The sequence below is a fragment of the Salvia miltiorrhiza genome, chromosome 1 (genome assembly GCF_028751815.1).
Source record: "Salvia miltiorrhiza cultivar Shanhuang (shh) chromosome 1, IMPLAD_Smil_shh, whole genome shotgun sequence".
NCBI lineage: Eukaryota > Viridiplantae > Streptophyta > Magnoliopsida > Lamiales > Lamiaceae > Salvia > Salvia miltiorrhiza.
This window is the reverse complement of record NC_080387.1, coordinates 8,909,310-8,925,378: the sequence shown is the minus strand read 5'-3', so window position 1 is coordinate 8,925,378 and position 16,069 is coordinate 8,909,310. Positions and strand designations below refer to the sequence as shown.

Below are 16,069 nucleotides of genomic sequence, written 5' to 3'. Positions count from 1 at the left end.
CCATTTAAGAGATCACTCTCCACAATGGGAGAGCCCACCCCTTAGCACCCCTTAGCTCTCTAATTAATTTTTCATTTCTCATTTAATTTTGTTGTTGTTTTTAATTAAAATTTACATTATATCTAACAACTCAAATTTCATTAAATTTAAAAACTAACCCTACATTGATTGAAAATTAAAATTACAATACAATTAAATAAAGTCCTAAATTACTTATAATTAAAAAAGCATAAAAAAAAAACCTAGAATCTATGGGAGACTGTTGTGTTGCTTGATTTCTTCCACCTTTGTGTTTTATGCCTAATTGTTCATATTTTGAGGGATTATCGATGATAATTTAAACTCATATTTTGTTGGTTTTGGTGATTTTGATGAGGAGTGCATTACTTTTTGCAGAAGACTGTTGAAATGGAGGAAATTGCTATACTTAGGAAAATGTGAGCAATGAAGGAGAAAAAGGGCACGAGCACTGCGTGTTTGCCCCAGCGGACGAGCACCTCTCGCGCCCCAGCGCCCGCCTGTTTGCCCAAACGGCTGAGCACCACATCCCGCGCCCGAGCCCCCTTCTCAGCGGGCGAGTTTAATGCCCAACGGCCGAGTAGGGAACCCAGCGCTCGAGCCCTTCCTCCTAGCGGGCGAGTGCTACTCCCAGCACCCGCCTATTTACCCAAACGGGCGAGCACCTCCATCACCCCGCGACCGAGGCCCCATTCCAGCAGCCGAGCCCTTCCTTGCTCCCGCGCCCGCTGGCCATCCCAGCAGTCGAGTTCCTCGCCAAGTCCGCGCCCGCTGGCCATTCCAACAATCGAGCTTCTCGTCTTGCTCCCGTACCTGCTGGCCATCCCAGCGACCGAACTCAAGGCCCAGCGGCCAAGCTCCTCGCCCATCGCCCGAGCCTCAAATCCTAGCGGCCGAGCTCCTCACTCCAAACGCTCGAGCTCTTTTACTCTAATTAGAATATGCCACGTGCCCAAATTCAGTAATTAAAAGATAAAGGCGAATTTCTCATTCCGGAGTATAAAAGAGCAGACTTCTCATTTGCTAGGGTACACTTTCCTAGACGCAGTTCTAGCCATCGTTCCAGACACCAGTTTTCCTAGTTAGGGTTTATTCGCTTTCATTCTTCATTCTTATCGCCATAATGGCTTTTGTTCATTTCGAAGATGAGATGTGATGATGATTTTCTGGGTTTACTTCTCAGAAAAACTTGATGTTCTTCATGAATATTCATGTGGGAGGACTCTCTACGCAACTTTTCTCTTTGATGAATTCGTACATTCGATCTTAAGTTATATTGTGGGCCGAAGTTCGTGGGCTTCTATGAATTTTTTATCTCAAAGATTTTTTCAGGGTTTCCCTAGGGTTTTACGGGTCCAACCATTGCAGTCAATATTCTAAGGAAAGAGAAAATGAGGCTGCGCAGGACGTCTGCATAGGAATAATTGTTTATATTTACTTGTCCTAACGCTTTGGCACTTCAGGTACTTATCATGGGAACTGACGATCCTCATCGGGATCTGACCAAGGACTTCGATATGGTCGCAGGATATTCAGGAAATGGGAAAGTTGGGGTTCCTTCGACCTAAAGGATTAACTTATCTGAGTTTACACCACCAGGATTTACTACTTTCAACAATCCAGTCTCGGGGCTCGCCAAGACCGCCCCAAGGACGGCGCAGTCTTTGATTGGAACTTCAGCGCAGGCCCATATAATGCCCACCTCCACACCGGGACTCCTCAATGTCACAATCACCGAACAAATGTTAGCAATGCTTAACTATGCAACCATCGGCCAATTAGCGGGAGCGCAGCCCCCTCTCGTCATGCCAATTGCGCCAAGGGAAGATAAACCTGTGACACATAAGAAAACCACCACAGCGCCGGCCCAGGAAAGATGATGTGAAATGTGCAACATATCACAACATATCTCTCATGCAAAGGGGAATGAGGAACACTGAATAAGGGAAAGGAAAGAACAAGAGAAAGTTTATCGCTAATAGTGTCCAAATCGAAGATGTGGGTGATTCCACAAGTGGCATGATTTATGCTTAATTGTTCGTATTTTGGGGGTTTGCATGTGCTTATTTTGAGATAAATATCCTGGAAATTGGTGCGTTTATGGTTTGTTTTATGCTTTGCAGGAGATTCTGATTTTATAGATGGAAGAGTGTTATTTTGGAGATTTTGGGTCAAAATTACGTACTTAGGCGCAAAATGCTGTCCAGAGCTAAAAGCCCGCGCCAGAGCCGAAAAGCCAGAGCAGAGCGAAAGTCCGTATCAGAGCAGAGCTGACCATCTCCAGAGCTGAACTTCACTATCAGAGCTAAATTCTCCAGAGCAGAACAAACTTGTCAGAGCAGAGCTGAGATTCAACAGAGCTAATGTTCCATATCTGAATATTCCAGAGCCGATCTTATCCAGAGCGTACAATTTCTAGAGCTGACTTTACGCGCCAGAGTCAACATATCCTGAGCTGACTTCCAGCTCTGGCATACTTTTCCAGAGCTGCTTACGTTTCCAGAGCTGGCGATTTCTCACCAGAGCTACCGCGTTACTTGCAGAGCACGCTGCCAGCTGGACTTGCCTTTGAATGCACGATGCTTATCTTAAAGAGTCCAGTTTTGCAAGGCCGATTTAGATGGTAATTCGAGTTAAAATGAAGTCTATAAAAGGGGCTTGAACGTGAATCAAGAAATACATCTCCTGCCTCCGGCACTTAGTTAGAATCAATCCTTGCCCTAATCTTTAGTTTCCGCTAGGTAACCAAAGATTATAGGTTTTTATTGTTTTCTTAGTTCTTAGTTTCGAATTCTGTTCTAGTTAGTTTGTTATAGTTCTTTCAATTCACATTTTAGTTAGTTCTTTGTTTAGAGTTGTAATCAAGTGTCAGGTTGCTTCTCGAGTCATTTTATGGTATTTCGTATTTACGTTTATTTACTTGCTTTGTTTAAATTGTGCTTTCCTTTAAATTATGTTATTTCAATTCTTCACTTTAAATTATGCAATTTTAATTCTTCACTTTAAATTATGCAATTTCAATTATGCGTTTTCATTATGTTTATGCTTTCCTTTAAATTCTGCACTTTAGTTTCATGCATAGTAGATTAGAAGCTTTAATTTACAAGTATTTACATTCTTAAATTGCTTTTACTTTAATCGCGTTTAATCTTGCCTAGGGTTTAATAGTTTATTTCGCCTAGTTAATTCTAAGTTCAATTTTAAGTTAAGTTTTTAATTACAAGTTTAAATTCACGTTAAGTTTATTTTACAAGTTTTAGTTTAATAATCCAAAGTTTACTGCTTTCTTGTGACATAATTAAAAGCCATTTAAGATCTTCCTTGAGAGACGACATTGGGTTAACTTACCACTACTAGGATGTCCTTGTCCTATTGCAAGTCAATCTAGAGGTGTTTTAGGTTGAGTCATGGCACCACTCCACAGCACAGCAGAGGTGCTCAAAGGGAGAACACCAAGCTCAAAGAGAAAGTATTGTTCCTTAAAAGTCAATTGAGAAACCTAGAGACAGAGCTGAGAGAGCATCCACAAGAGACCGAGCAGAACGAGGTTTCCGACAACGAAGAATATTCATCTGAAGACCAGAGGAAAGAGCCTCGTAAGGAAATTCAAAATAGACACATGGACATTGGTGTATCAAGGGGAAAGAGAAGGAACATTCATCGCCGTCTGGTACCACGGCTAAGCACTACTCCATTCTCGGACGAGATTCTACTGGAACCTTTGCCCGTGAACTATCGCCCAATCTCTCTTAATTACGATGGGACCGCTGACCCGGAAGTACATATAGCACGGTTCGAAGGCCTGGCATCGTTACATCAATAAGGAGAGGGTATAAAATGCAAAATTTTCGCGACCACCTTATCAGGAATGGCCCAAAGATGCTTCCACAACTTGAAAAGCAGCTCCATCCACTCATACAGAGATTTATACCACATGTTCATGAGACAATTCGCAAGTTCCAAGTGAATGGGAAGAACGACTATATCTCTGATGGATATTAAACAGGATCCGCAGGAAACATTAAGGGAGTATGTGATTAAATTCAACATGGCTGCGCTGGACACACCGGAGACAGAATCACAAATCAAGTGTTATGCATTTGTCCGAGGGTTAAAGCAAGGTCCCCTCTTCGATGCCTACAAATAACACCTCCCAAAGAGTTCGATGACATCATGGTCATATTACCAGGGTACTTACAATTGGAAGAGACAAAAGCTGCACGAAGGGCCGAGGTTGATAAACTCCGTGTAAAGAAGAATGAAAGTGGGACGAATCCCAATGACAAGCACTCTCAGAGAACACCATACAAAGGCTTACCACCAAGGATACCATCCATGGCGGTGGAAACAAGGCCCCCCTCTCCAGGGCCTACACTGACCTATCGACGCGAGGAAAGGGATGATGACACACGTGAGCGTCACCCATTGAACAAACCTGTTGATGAGATTTTTCATCTTGTCAAAGATGTACGAGACCTGGTTCCGGGCCTCATGGAACTATACACGCGGCAATCCAAAGCCGGGGAAAAATGATTTGTTGAGTGAATACCACAATGCTTACGGGCACTCAACCACGAATTGTGGACATCTAATGAATCAACTAGAGATATTGGTGATACAAGGACGTTTAGACAGATTCGTCACTGGTCCTCCGAGGAAAATGAACAGAGAACGGCGTAACCCCAACAATAATGATCATAGATGTGACGTAAGAAAAATAAGGAATAACGCGGATGGTAGACGCGAAGAAGAACCACGGCACGATGCACCACAACGACCACCTTTCCGAAGGAAAATTCATATGATTATAGGGGAAAATGGGATGCCCACATCAAACAAAGCGAATAAACAGCTCGTCAGGGCTGTGAGAACAGTGCACTTTGACACAAAAGTCATGGCCATCAACTGCGCAGCCAGTGAACCTACCATATCTTTTGGCCCAGAGGATGCCAGGCCATTAATGTACCCTCATGATGACGCGCTAGTCTTTTCAATGGAGGTGGCAGGTTGCCTGGTCCATCGGGTCTTCGTGGACTCAGAAAGTGCGGTGAATATCTTATATTGGGATTGTTGGAGGGCTCTTGGGTCGGATGTCACTATTGAACCAACAAACGCACCACTCTATGGGTTTTTAGGAGAATCAGTAATGCCGATCGGGATGGTGGAGCTGTCGGTTACCATGGGACGTGTGCATGATTATAAAACCAGAACAATCAAATTCTTGATCATTGATACCCCTAAGTCCTCATACAACATTTTTTTTTATTGAATAACGATTTTATTAAAAAAAGAACTTAAAAAGAAACCCTTGAAAGCACAGAAAGCAGACAAAGGGCCGGGCCTCATTAAAACCTTGCTAAAGAAAACCCAATGGGAAAAACCTTAGCAAGGAAAAAGAGTACCCGTCTACGAAGAAACAAGAAAAATGAGACAACCAAAAGGGCAACGAAGGGTGAAACAACTTCAGGAACTCCGGCCTAACCATTGCCCCTAAGAAGTTTCTGACCCTATCGTCGCCCCAAAAACAGCCAAAACCAACCCAAACACAAACTAACCAGCCGAAAAAATACAGCAAAGTATGACGGGCTAAACATCCCATCACCAACTCCACAATGACGGTCCAGTTGGTGACAAAAACATTCAAGGCCAAAGGGCTACACCCAGCGAAACCCAACGCCTTGCAACCAAACGAGAACGCACACCACGGCCTCAAGCCCGAGCGCACCCAAAGCTTGGAAACAGACCGTGAGCCGCCCCAACCAGCACCACCCGCAAGAGTAACCTCCAAAACCGCCAAAGCCTCCGCGAAACTCCAGCCACGCCCAATCGCCAACGCCCTACCTATCAGCTTGGGACGATGATTTATGCTTAATTGTTCTAAATTTTGGGGTTTGCATGAGCTTATTTTAAGATAATCTTCTGGAAATTGGTGCGTTTTATGTGTTATTTTATACTTTGCAGGAGATTTAGGTTTTATAGATGGAAGAGTGCAAATTTTGGAGATTTTGGGCTAAGAATCGTGTTTATGTGCATACTCTGGATGCAGAGCTGAAGGCCCGCGCCAGAGTGTGAAGGCCCGCATTGCAAACCAGAGCAGAGACGCTCGATAGAGCAGAGCTGCGAAGATAGCTCTGTAGCAGAGCAGAGCCAACATGCAGAGCAGAGCCGAAACCTCCAGAGCTGAACTTCCCTAGCAGAGCTGAAATCTCCAGAGCAGAACTAACTCGACAGAGCTAAAATACACGCCAGAGTAAACCCGGAAGAGCAGAGTCAACTTTACAGAGCTGACTTTTCAGCTCTGCACTTATCGCCAGAGCTGAATTTTACGGAGCTAACTTATGCAGCTCTGAATGACAGAGTCAACTATCCAGAGTTCGCGTATGCTGCCAGAGCTACGTTTTTCGCCAGAATAGAGATGACTTGCAGAGCACGCCAGCTGGAGTTACCTTATCTTACACGATTTTATTACCTTTTTAGAGTTCTACTTTGCATGGTAACTTTCATGGTGATCAAGAAGAATTTGAAGTCTATAAATAGGGCTTAGTTATTCATTGTAAAAATCAATCCCTTTTGCCTCCAGGAGTGTAGTTAGATAATTCCTTTTGCCCTAATCTTTAGTTTCCGCTAAGTTAGCTAAAGCTTAGGTTTATTGCTTTTCTAGTGTTAGTTTCGATTATTGTTCTTAGTTAGTTTAGTATAGTTCTTTCAATTCATATTTTAGATTAGTTCCCGTTTAGAGTTGTGATTACGTGACAGATTACTTCTCGAGACGAATTACGGTATTTCTTTAATCAAGTTTATTTATTTGCTTTTACCCGCGTTTCTTTAATTTATGCAATTTAAATTCTGCAATTTCAATTATGCAATTTAGTTTCTGCCTAGTTAGATTAGATTAGAGATTTTAATTAAAGTTATTTAAATTCAATTTACCTAGTTAATTCTTTAAGTTCATTTAATTTTGCCTATGGTTTAATAGTTTCTTGCCTAGATAATTTTAAGATTAAGTTTTAGTTAAGTTTAATTTACACGTATTAGTTAATAATTCTTTTCATGCCTAGATAATTCTTTAATTTATGTTTCTAGTTAAGTTTACTTTTCCCAGCTTTAGATAATTTTACAGCTTTAAATCCATAGTTTATAGTTTTTGTTGTGACATAATTAATTGTCCTTAAAGATCTTCCTTGAGAGACGACTTTGGGTTAGCTTATCACTGCTAGAATGTCCTTGTTCTATTGCAAGTCAATCTAGTGTAGGTTGAGTCAGACGACCTGCCTTAAACACCTTCAAAGCAGTGGTTTCCATACTCTATCTTAGGATGAAATTTCCAGTGGACGGAGGAATGATCGGAGAAGTATGGGGAGACCAAGCCATATCGAAGCAATGTCATCTACAAGTCATAACTCAACATGATGTGCAACAAAGAAAAAGTGTCGAAGGTGATCCCGACACCACAAGACAAAGACAGAAGCAAGCGAAAATTTCGGGGAAACCCAGTGACCAAAAGAAAGAGAAAGTGGGGATAGTCACGGCTTCGGCACCGGAACAAAAGGAAATCACGGAGCTCAGAGATGGAGTCGAAAAACAACCCCTAATCTCCACAAGCGACACTTGCTTGCTCATCGAACTTTTCCCAGACAAGGATGGACACACCACTAAAATCGGAGCAAGAATAACACCCGCTCTCCGAAAAGAGATCACTACGTGCCTGCGTAGGAACGCAGATGTGTTTGCATTCACACTTCTGACTTAAAAGGGATTGATAGAGAACTGGCTGAACACCGTCTTAACGTGGACTTGGCGGTCAAACCTGTCAAACAGAAAATGAGATACTTTGGCGCGAAGAAGGACGCAGCCATCCGAGAATAGGTCCAAGGCCTCCTAGAGGCGGGACACATCGTAGAGGTCCAATATTCTGAATGGGTATCTATTGTCGTCATGGTAGAAAAGAAAATCAGGGTGTGGAGGATGTGCGTGGACTATAGAGATCTCAATGTGACTTGCCCCAAAGATTGCTATCCACTCCCTCGAATAGATCAACTAGTGGACGCCACTTCAGGATGTGAACTATTATCTATGATGGACGCTTACCAGGGATATCACCAAATAAAAATGCATCTAGCGGATGTAGCTAAAATTGCCTTCGCGGTATGTGCAGGAGTTTTTGGGTGAAAAAGCATGCCTTTCGGCCTTAAGAACGCAGGAGCCACATACCAGTGCATGATGGACAAAATCTTCAAGGCGCAGTTGAAGAGAAATATATCGGTGTACGTTGGTGACATGTTGGTGCGCAGTACCAAGACCGACTCCCATGTAGCTGATTTGGAGTAAACCTTCTCAGTTGTCCGCAAGAATAAACTAATGCTCAACCCCGCAAAATGCACCTTCGGAGTGCAATCAGGAAAATTCTTGGGCTACAAAGTAACACCAGAAAGGATCGAGGTCAATATTGACAAAGTTAAAGTCATTTTGAACATGACTCCACCCAGGGACATCAAAGAAATCTAAACACTCAATGGTTGGATTACCGCGCTAAGTCGATTTATTTCACGCTCAGCCGAGAGAAGTCTCCCGTTCTTCAAAATTCTATGGAAAGGAAACCCGTTTGAGTGGAGCCATGAATGCCAAAGAGCTTTTGAGGACCTTAAGGCCTACCTAACAAAACTACCAGTGCTGACAAAGCCCTCGCCGGGAGAACAACTATACTTATACATCTCTGTTGGAATGGAATCTCTAAGTTCTGTGCTGGTCCGAGAAGAAAATCGACAACAAAAACTAATATCCTTTATAAGCAAGATAATCCAAGGCACAGAGTTGCGCTACACTGAAGTCGAGAAGACCGCATATACAATCACGATCACTGCCAGCAAGCTGAGGCCATACTTTCTATCACATAAAGTCATTGTGAGAACAGTAATACCATTTAAACAAATTTTAGGGCGACCTGACTTGGCAGGGAAGATGGTGAAATGGGCTATAGAATTAGGAGAATATGAGGTTGAGTTTAAGCTACACACTACCATTAGAGCGCAGACATTAGCGGACTTCGTTCAAGAAGCGACAAGGTGGCTGGTCACCAAAGAGAGATGTGGAGTGGGAATTTACATCACCTCACCCAAAGGGGAAGCCTATCAATTCACCATTAAGTTCGAAGATAAGCTTTCCAACAACGAAGCCGAATATGAAGAAGTGCTAAGAGCCGCCCACATCTTGAGTGAACTTAGAGCAGATAATGTGGTGATCAAAACCGACTGCCAATTGGTTGCGCAACAATTGTTAGGAAGCTACGAGATAAGGGAAGAAATAGTGAAATACTATTTTAACAAAATGCAAGAGATCGGGCGAAAGTTTGAGAAACTTGAAATACAACAAGTACCGAGGGAAGAGAGCCAGAAGGCGGACCTCCTCGCCAGAGTAGCAAGCGCAGTCGAACAAACTTGGAGTGAGGACATCACCCTGGTGTTCGAACCTAAGAGGGAAGTGGTTGTGCAGGTATACAACATTGAAACTAGAAATGATTGGAGAACCCCCATTATATATTATCTGAAGAATGGTGAACGAATTAAAGAAGATACTTCGCGATACGCCAAGTACGAGAATTATTGCCTCATCGGCGATCAGCTCTACAAAAAGGTCCTTTACACACCCATTTCTGAAATGCTTAGCTCCTGAAGAAGCACAATTTGCTTTGGAAGAAATCCATCGGGGATGTTGTGGTAACCATGCCGGATATAAATATTTGACGAGAAAAATTATCAGGGCAGGATTCTATTGGCCCGGGATCAATAAAGCATCGAAGGCTTTCGTGCAAAAATGTGAGGCTTGCCAGAAGCATACTCCAAGGATCAACATACCCGGAGAAGACATGGGGATCATGTATGTTGCGCATCCCTTTGACAAATGGGGAATTGACATCATGGGTAAGCTACCAACTGCTCCAGGAGGTAAATGTTTTCTCATAGTTGCGGTGGACTATTTTTCCAAGTGGATCAGAGCAGAAGCTGTCATAAAAATAGATGAAGTGACGATGGAGAAATTCATATGGAATAATATTTGTTGCCGATATGGAGTACCAAGAGTCTTGGTCTCAGACAATGGGACTCAGTTCACCAGCAAAAAAATTGAAGACTTTTGTTCACGAATGAACATTATCCAGAGATTTGTGTCGGTGGCACATCCTCAAGCTAATGGACAAGTCGAGTTGGCAAACCGCACGATATACGAAGGAATCAAGATAAGGCTGGACTGGAGCAAAGGACGTTGGGTCGAAGAGTTAGACACGGTATTATGGGCACTCAGAACTAGCCCAAAGATAGCAATAGGGGAAGCACCCTTCACTTTGGTGTACAGATCGAATGTTGTGATCCCAGCTGAAGTACGATTGGAGTCTCACCGCGTGACCACTTATGATCCTGCACAGAATGAAGCATTGCGCCGAGTAGCCAAATACAAAAGCATCATCAAAGCTAGCTATGACAAGAAAGTAAAGTTGCGCAGACTTGAGAAAGGAGACTTGGTACTCAAAAGATCGGATGTCTTAAAGCCTGCAGGAAAGTTCGAAGCTAACTCGGAAGGTCCTTTCATCATCACGGAAGTATTGGGAGGAGGAGCTTATCACCTAGCAGACCAAGGAGGAAGGCCTCTCACCAGGCCATGGAACATCATTCACCTTAAGAAATTTTACATGTAAGCTCTCTACACAGCTACTATCATGTAGACCAAACACTCTTTTTCCTACCGGGTTTTAATGAGGTTTGGGCCATGGATATCTTAATAAAATGGATTTCATGGTTTAGGGAAACCTACTCTTACTTGCATGACATCTTGACACACACCTGCACTGCACCATTGTTTCATTAAAGGGCCGCTCTGCAGGGGAGTACTACCATTGTTTCATTAAAGAGCCGCTTTGCGGGGGAGTACCACAATTGTTTCACTAAAAGGGCCACTCTGCGGGGGAGTACCACCATAGTTCCATTAAAGGACCGCTCTGCAGGGGAGTACCACCATTGGTTTAAAGAAAGAAAGGGACATCATTGCTCAAGAAGAAATATCATGATACCATGGGGATGAAATTCTAAAAAAAAAATTTACAAGGCACAATTTTATCACGACAGGAGGATAGTGGCTACGCAGATTTTTGCGTAGAAGAAGGGGGATAGGGGCTGCGCAGATTTTTATGCAAGAGAAGGGGGATAGTGGCTGCGCAGATAACAGGAATGATAAAGAATTAAAAACTTAAAACAAGGTCCTTCATTTTTATTCGCATACTATTTCCAACACTTAGGAGGTGATTGGTATTTGTGGAATGGAGGTGGGAATGAAATAGTGATTTCTACCTCCATTTCATTCCTATGCTTGGTATAGTTTTACATTAGGAATCACCATTCTTAAGGGAATCACCATTCCTTTACATATATGAATCATCATTCCTTCTCTCCAACATGGTATTACCCATTCCATTACATTTCTAATTCACCTAAATTTAAGTTTTGACAAAATTACCCTTATATATTTTGCACCCCCCATCCCCACCCCACCCCTCCTCCCAAAAAAATATTTTTTAATTTTTTTTGAATTTTTCTTGCCACCCACCCCCCCCCCCCACCCACCACCTCCACCCCTACCCCTACCCCTCACCCCCAATTTTTTTTTTTAATTTTTCTCGCCACCCTACCTACGTAAAAAAATTTAACTTTTTTTTTAGTTTTTCTGGCCACCCCCACCCCGAAAAATTTTATTTTATTATTTTTTAAAAAAAATTCTCCCCACCCACCCCCCTCCCCATTTTTTTTTTACTCGCCACCCCCACCCAACCCCATCCATCATGATGCAGAAATGCCACAAAGACACATGCCCCATTGGTATTGCAACTCAAGATCCGATTTTTAGGGAAAAGTTTGCTGGTGAACCTGAACATGCAATAAAAAAATGATAAATTTGGTATAAAATCATAATAAATTTCTAAATTTTGATTTTTCCCACAATCTTTCATTTATGTTTCAAAATTTATAATAAATCATTTTTTTGGAATTTCCCACGATGACAGATTTTGATCAAAAATTTAAATGATGTGGCAATACAATGTAATTACATGGAAATTATGTGACATGACAATCTAATTGCCCCCTGCGTTTTAACGGTGATTGATCTCGTTAGAGCTGCGCTTGGGGCGGCCGTTAAAACGTGGAGGCATTTTGCTTTAGTTTTGAAACGATGAGGCAGTAAACAACGTCAACCCTGACGTTAGGGTGTTAAAGGCGATAGGGGTGTCAGCGTTGAGGGGGAAGTGGTACTTAACCCTTAAATATGCCACATCATTTAAAAAATTAGCCGAAAAATCACACTGGGGAAAATTCTAAAAAAAAGTAATTTATTATGTATTTTGAAACAACAATGAAAGTTTGTGGGAAAAATCAAAATTTAAAAATTTATTATTGTTTTAAACCAAATTTACCATAAAAAAAATTGGGAGGTAGGCGAGGGAGGTTAGTGGGAGGTGAGTGGGGATGGCAAGAATGATTTTTTTTAGAAAAATAAAAAAACAAATTGAGGGGAGGGGGGGAGAGAGGTGTGGGGGTGGCGAGTAAAAAAAGATAGGGGGTGGGGTTGTGGGTGGCAAGAAAAATTTACTTTTTTTGGGGGGGGGGGATGCATGTTTCTGTGTAGTAATATACATGAAAAATAAGTCAACTATTTTTTTAAAAAATAATTAATTTTATTAATATTCAATTTTTTTTCTTTCCGATTTTACACCAGTGCAGATTTTGGTTTGTCCCTACAAATATAACACAAAATAGAGATGAAAGAGAGATGCAAAATAATGCCAATTTGATAAAATATTTATCAAATTACAGTATTTTTTATTAATGTGAATTATTCTTTATTTTTTATATTAAACTAAAATATTTATCATAAATTACAGTATTTTTTTATTATATTTAGAATTTTTTTATATAAAAATCAAATTTATATAAATTTTATACATAATAAAATATAAAAATATTTTTCGTGCGTTGCACGAGTGCAAATGCTAGTTATGATGTAAATGTTAATTTAGTAAAACAAAATAATTTCATTCCATTCCTAGAATTTATCTTTCGATACCAATCATAGGAATGAAATCAAACAAGGAATTACAATTCCATTCTTTTTGTATTCCTTATGCATACCAAGCAAAGGAATCATCAGGTTTGTCATTCATTTCCTCCCTTCATTCCATTCTTACCTTCATTCCATTCCACTCTCACTCCATTCCATCATACTAATCACTTCCTTAGTTCTTTTTAAAGATTCGTCTCACTAATAGCTATAAATAAATGAGAGTATAACAATAACAACGATAAGCACACAGCAAATACATACTTCATAGACGGGAAAGTAAAAATATATATATATGCAAAAAAACGTTTGGATTACATGATAGTCCCTCAAACAAGTTCGATACCAAGGTCATTACTACAAAAGTTTATAGTTGAAATATATACAAAGAAAAAAGCTAAGGCCGCTCCATCTCCATTTCGGCATCTGGCTGCTCGCTGGATTGCTCTTCTTGCGCTGCTTCACCCGTCTGCGCAGGCTCTTCGATCGGCATGGCCCCCTTCGAGTGAGCAGCCTCCGTTGTGGAAGCACCAGAGACCAGAGGAGGGGGACGAAAAACAAGACCACTCCCAGGGTAATGACCACGAGAGGATTGGCAGGAACCGCGGAGCTGGTCCAAGAACGGCGACCTCACCAGCTCACGCTTGGGCAAAGAGTCCGCACACTCGCCCTTCACAAAGAGGTGAAGAGCCTTGTCTAGCACAGGAAGCCACCACCCAGGAGTCAGCGGAGCATTCGAGTCGATACCCAGGATTTGATCGAGTTTTTTATCATCAATTTTGTCTAGCACAACACCAAGAGTATAGCGGCTGCGCTCGTCAGGAGTAGCCTCGATCAAATCAAGCAGGACACGACAAGTGTCGCCCACTAAGAATTACATCCTGTGCGTTAACACTCCAAGGATCTCTGAGGTCCCACGGAAGGCTTGTAGAGTATCCTCTAGCATGATGCGCAAGAACTCTTGGCCCTGTGCGGACAAGAAATACCGGGCACGGTGCTCTTGAATACCCCGGATGAAGGCAGCGTTCTCTTTCTCTGTTACGCCCTCCTTAACTTTGTTTAACCGCCCTCTGAACTCCTCGGTGAGGGCATGCTTCTGAGCCTCTAGCTCCTCATCCTTCCTCTTGGCCATCCTAGCCAATTCGGAGTGGAGTGAGTCCGGCTCCACTTGAAGTTTGGCTTCTGACTCCCTCGATCGACGAAGGTCCTCCTCTAGGGCTAGGCACCACACCAGGGCAGCCAACAGATCTTCCTCCTTAGTCTTTAAGGCCACAACAGCCATTTTAAGGTGGTGAATGGCACCCAAGTGCCTCTCCCTCTCTTGCACGATCCAAGAATACGAACACACGATCAAATACTAATACCGTGGAGGAAACATAAGAATAAACAAACGAAATAATTAACAAAGTGTAAATAAAAGAAGTACCGTCTGCACAGCGAGGGAGTACTTATCTGTGAACTCCACAATGTCATTGGAGTCATATTTCTCAAGGTCCACAGAGGCCGTCTGAGCCTCCATCAGAGACTGGCATTCTACACCGGTCATCTCCCGCAAGGCGTGGGGACCAGTAGACTCCAACAACAAGGTTTCCCCAGTATTACGCATTGATTCAGCGCAGGGAGGAGAATCAGCCAGTAGCGCCTCGAAAGAGTCCTCCACTTCCACTGCTTGTGCAGTTTTCTTCTTCTTCTTCTTCTTCTTCTTCTTCTTCTTCTTCTTCTTCTTCTTCTTCTTCTTCTTCTTCTTCTTCTTCCTCCCCCTGAGGACTCCGTCTGGCTAGATCGCTTCTTGTTCCACGAGGGCACCTCTTCCTCCTCATCAGAAAACTCATCAATTAGATGAGGTTCGGTGGTTCCCTGGGCAGACCCATGACCGAGCTGGCCGGGGTTAAAGAGCGCAGGATCCACCTGCTCAACTGCGCGAACACCAGATGGGTCCGCCTCCAGCTCTTCCCGGCTGAGAGAAGGAAAGTGGATGAAAGCAGGAGTTTTCCCATGGTCAATTGTCTTCCACATACCTGCGCAACACGACCAAAGCATAAAGATATCAGTCATCATTCGAAACCTGCACAGGCACGGAGAAAATAAAATAATGGAACAAATTGAAACATGCAATGATCCGAGATTATACCAACTGACTGCGTTGGATAGCGCTTAAATAAGCCTGCGCCAGCCAGCACTGAAGACGAAGTTACCAACTTCACCACATCGAATTTTTTACCCTGATCACGAGCCTCATTCAAGCAGTCAATCAAATGAGCTTCTATGTCGTTCACACGCTCTTTGTTCAAATGAACACTATGCTTAAGGCGATGCCATTTAACTTCTGCTGAATCTAAATATTCCTCCTAAGTACCCTCCCTGACTTGGGCAAAGAAATACTTGTCATGAAATTTTTTGTCCATCGAGTTTAACCCTGACAAGAATTTCATGTTGCTACCGAATTTTGAAGTAAAGTTATAGTGGCAATTGGTTCTCTTAATAATATGGGTTTTATGAAAAAGACCTACACTGTCACGATAGTCATTGACAGCGCAGAGGATGTGGAGAATTTGGGCTCGACGAATTAAGGAGGGAGAAAGCTGGAAAAAAGGAACACTAAAACGCTCACACACATCTAAGATAAATTTAGAATGGGGCAAGCGCAGTCCCGCCTTGACCTGTGCAGCCCAAATGGGAATCGTATCGGGAGACCAGCGCCCATCACCGTCCGGTATGTCATCAGAAGGACGCTGGAGTCTAAGTTTTATTTCTAGATCCTCCGGAGATATCCGTAAAAGTTTTCGCATCTCCTTCATTTGCGAAGTTGAAAGCGTAGATCGAGGAAATGAATTCCCGAGACAAGTCATGTCATCGTCCCGGTTTTACTGTTGTTGATGGGCTTCGACGGTAGTCATCGTGCGATATATATATATATATACGTAACAGGCGCAAACACTGACAGACTATCTAC

The 16,069-nt window shown here is 42.5% G+C and overlaps 1 pseudogene; it reads right to left on the bottom strand.

Annotated features, from left to right (window-relative positions):
- Nucleotides 1-16,069, bottom strand: part of LOC131015440 (uncharacterized) — a 132,926-nt pseudogene that overhangs the window by 26,284 nt on the left and 90,573 nt on the right.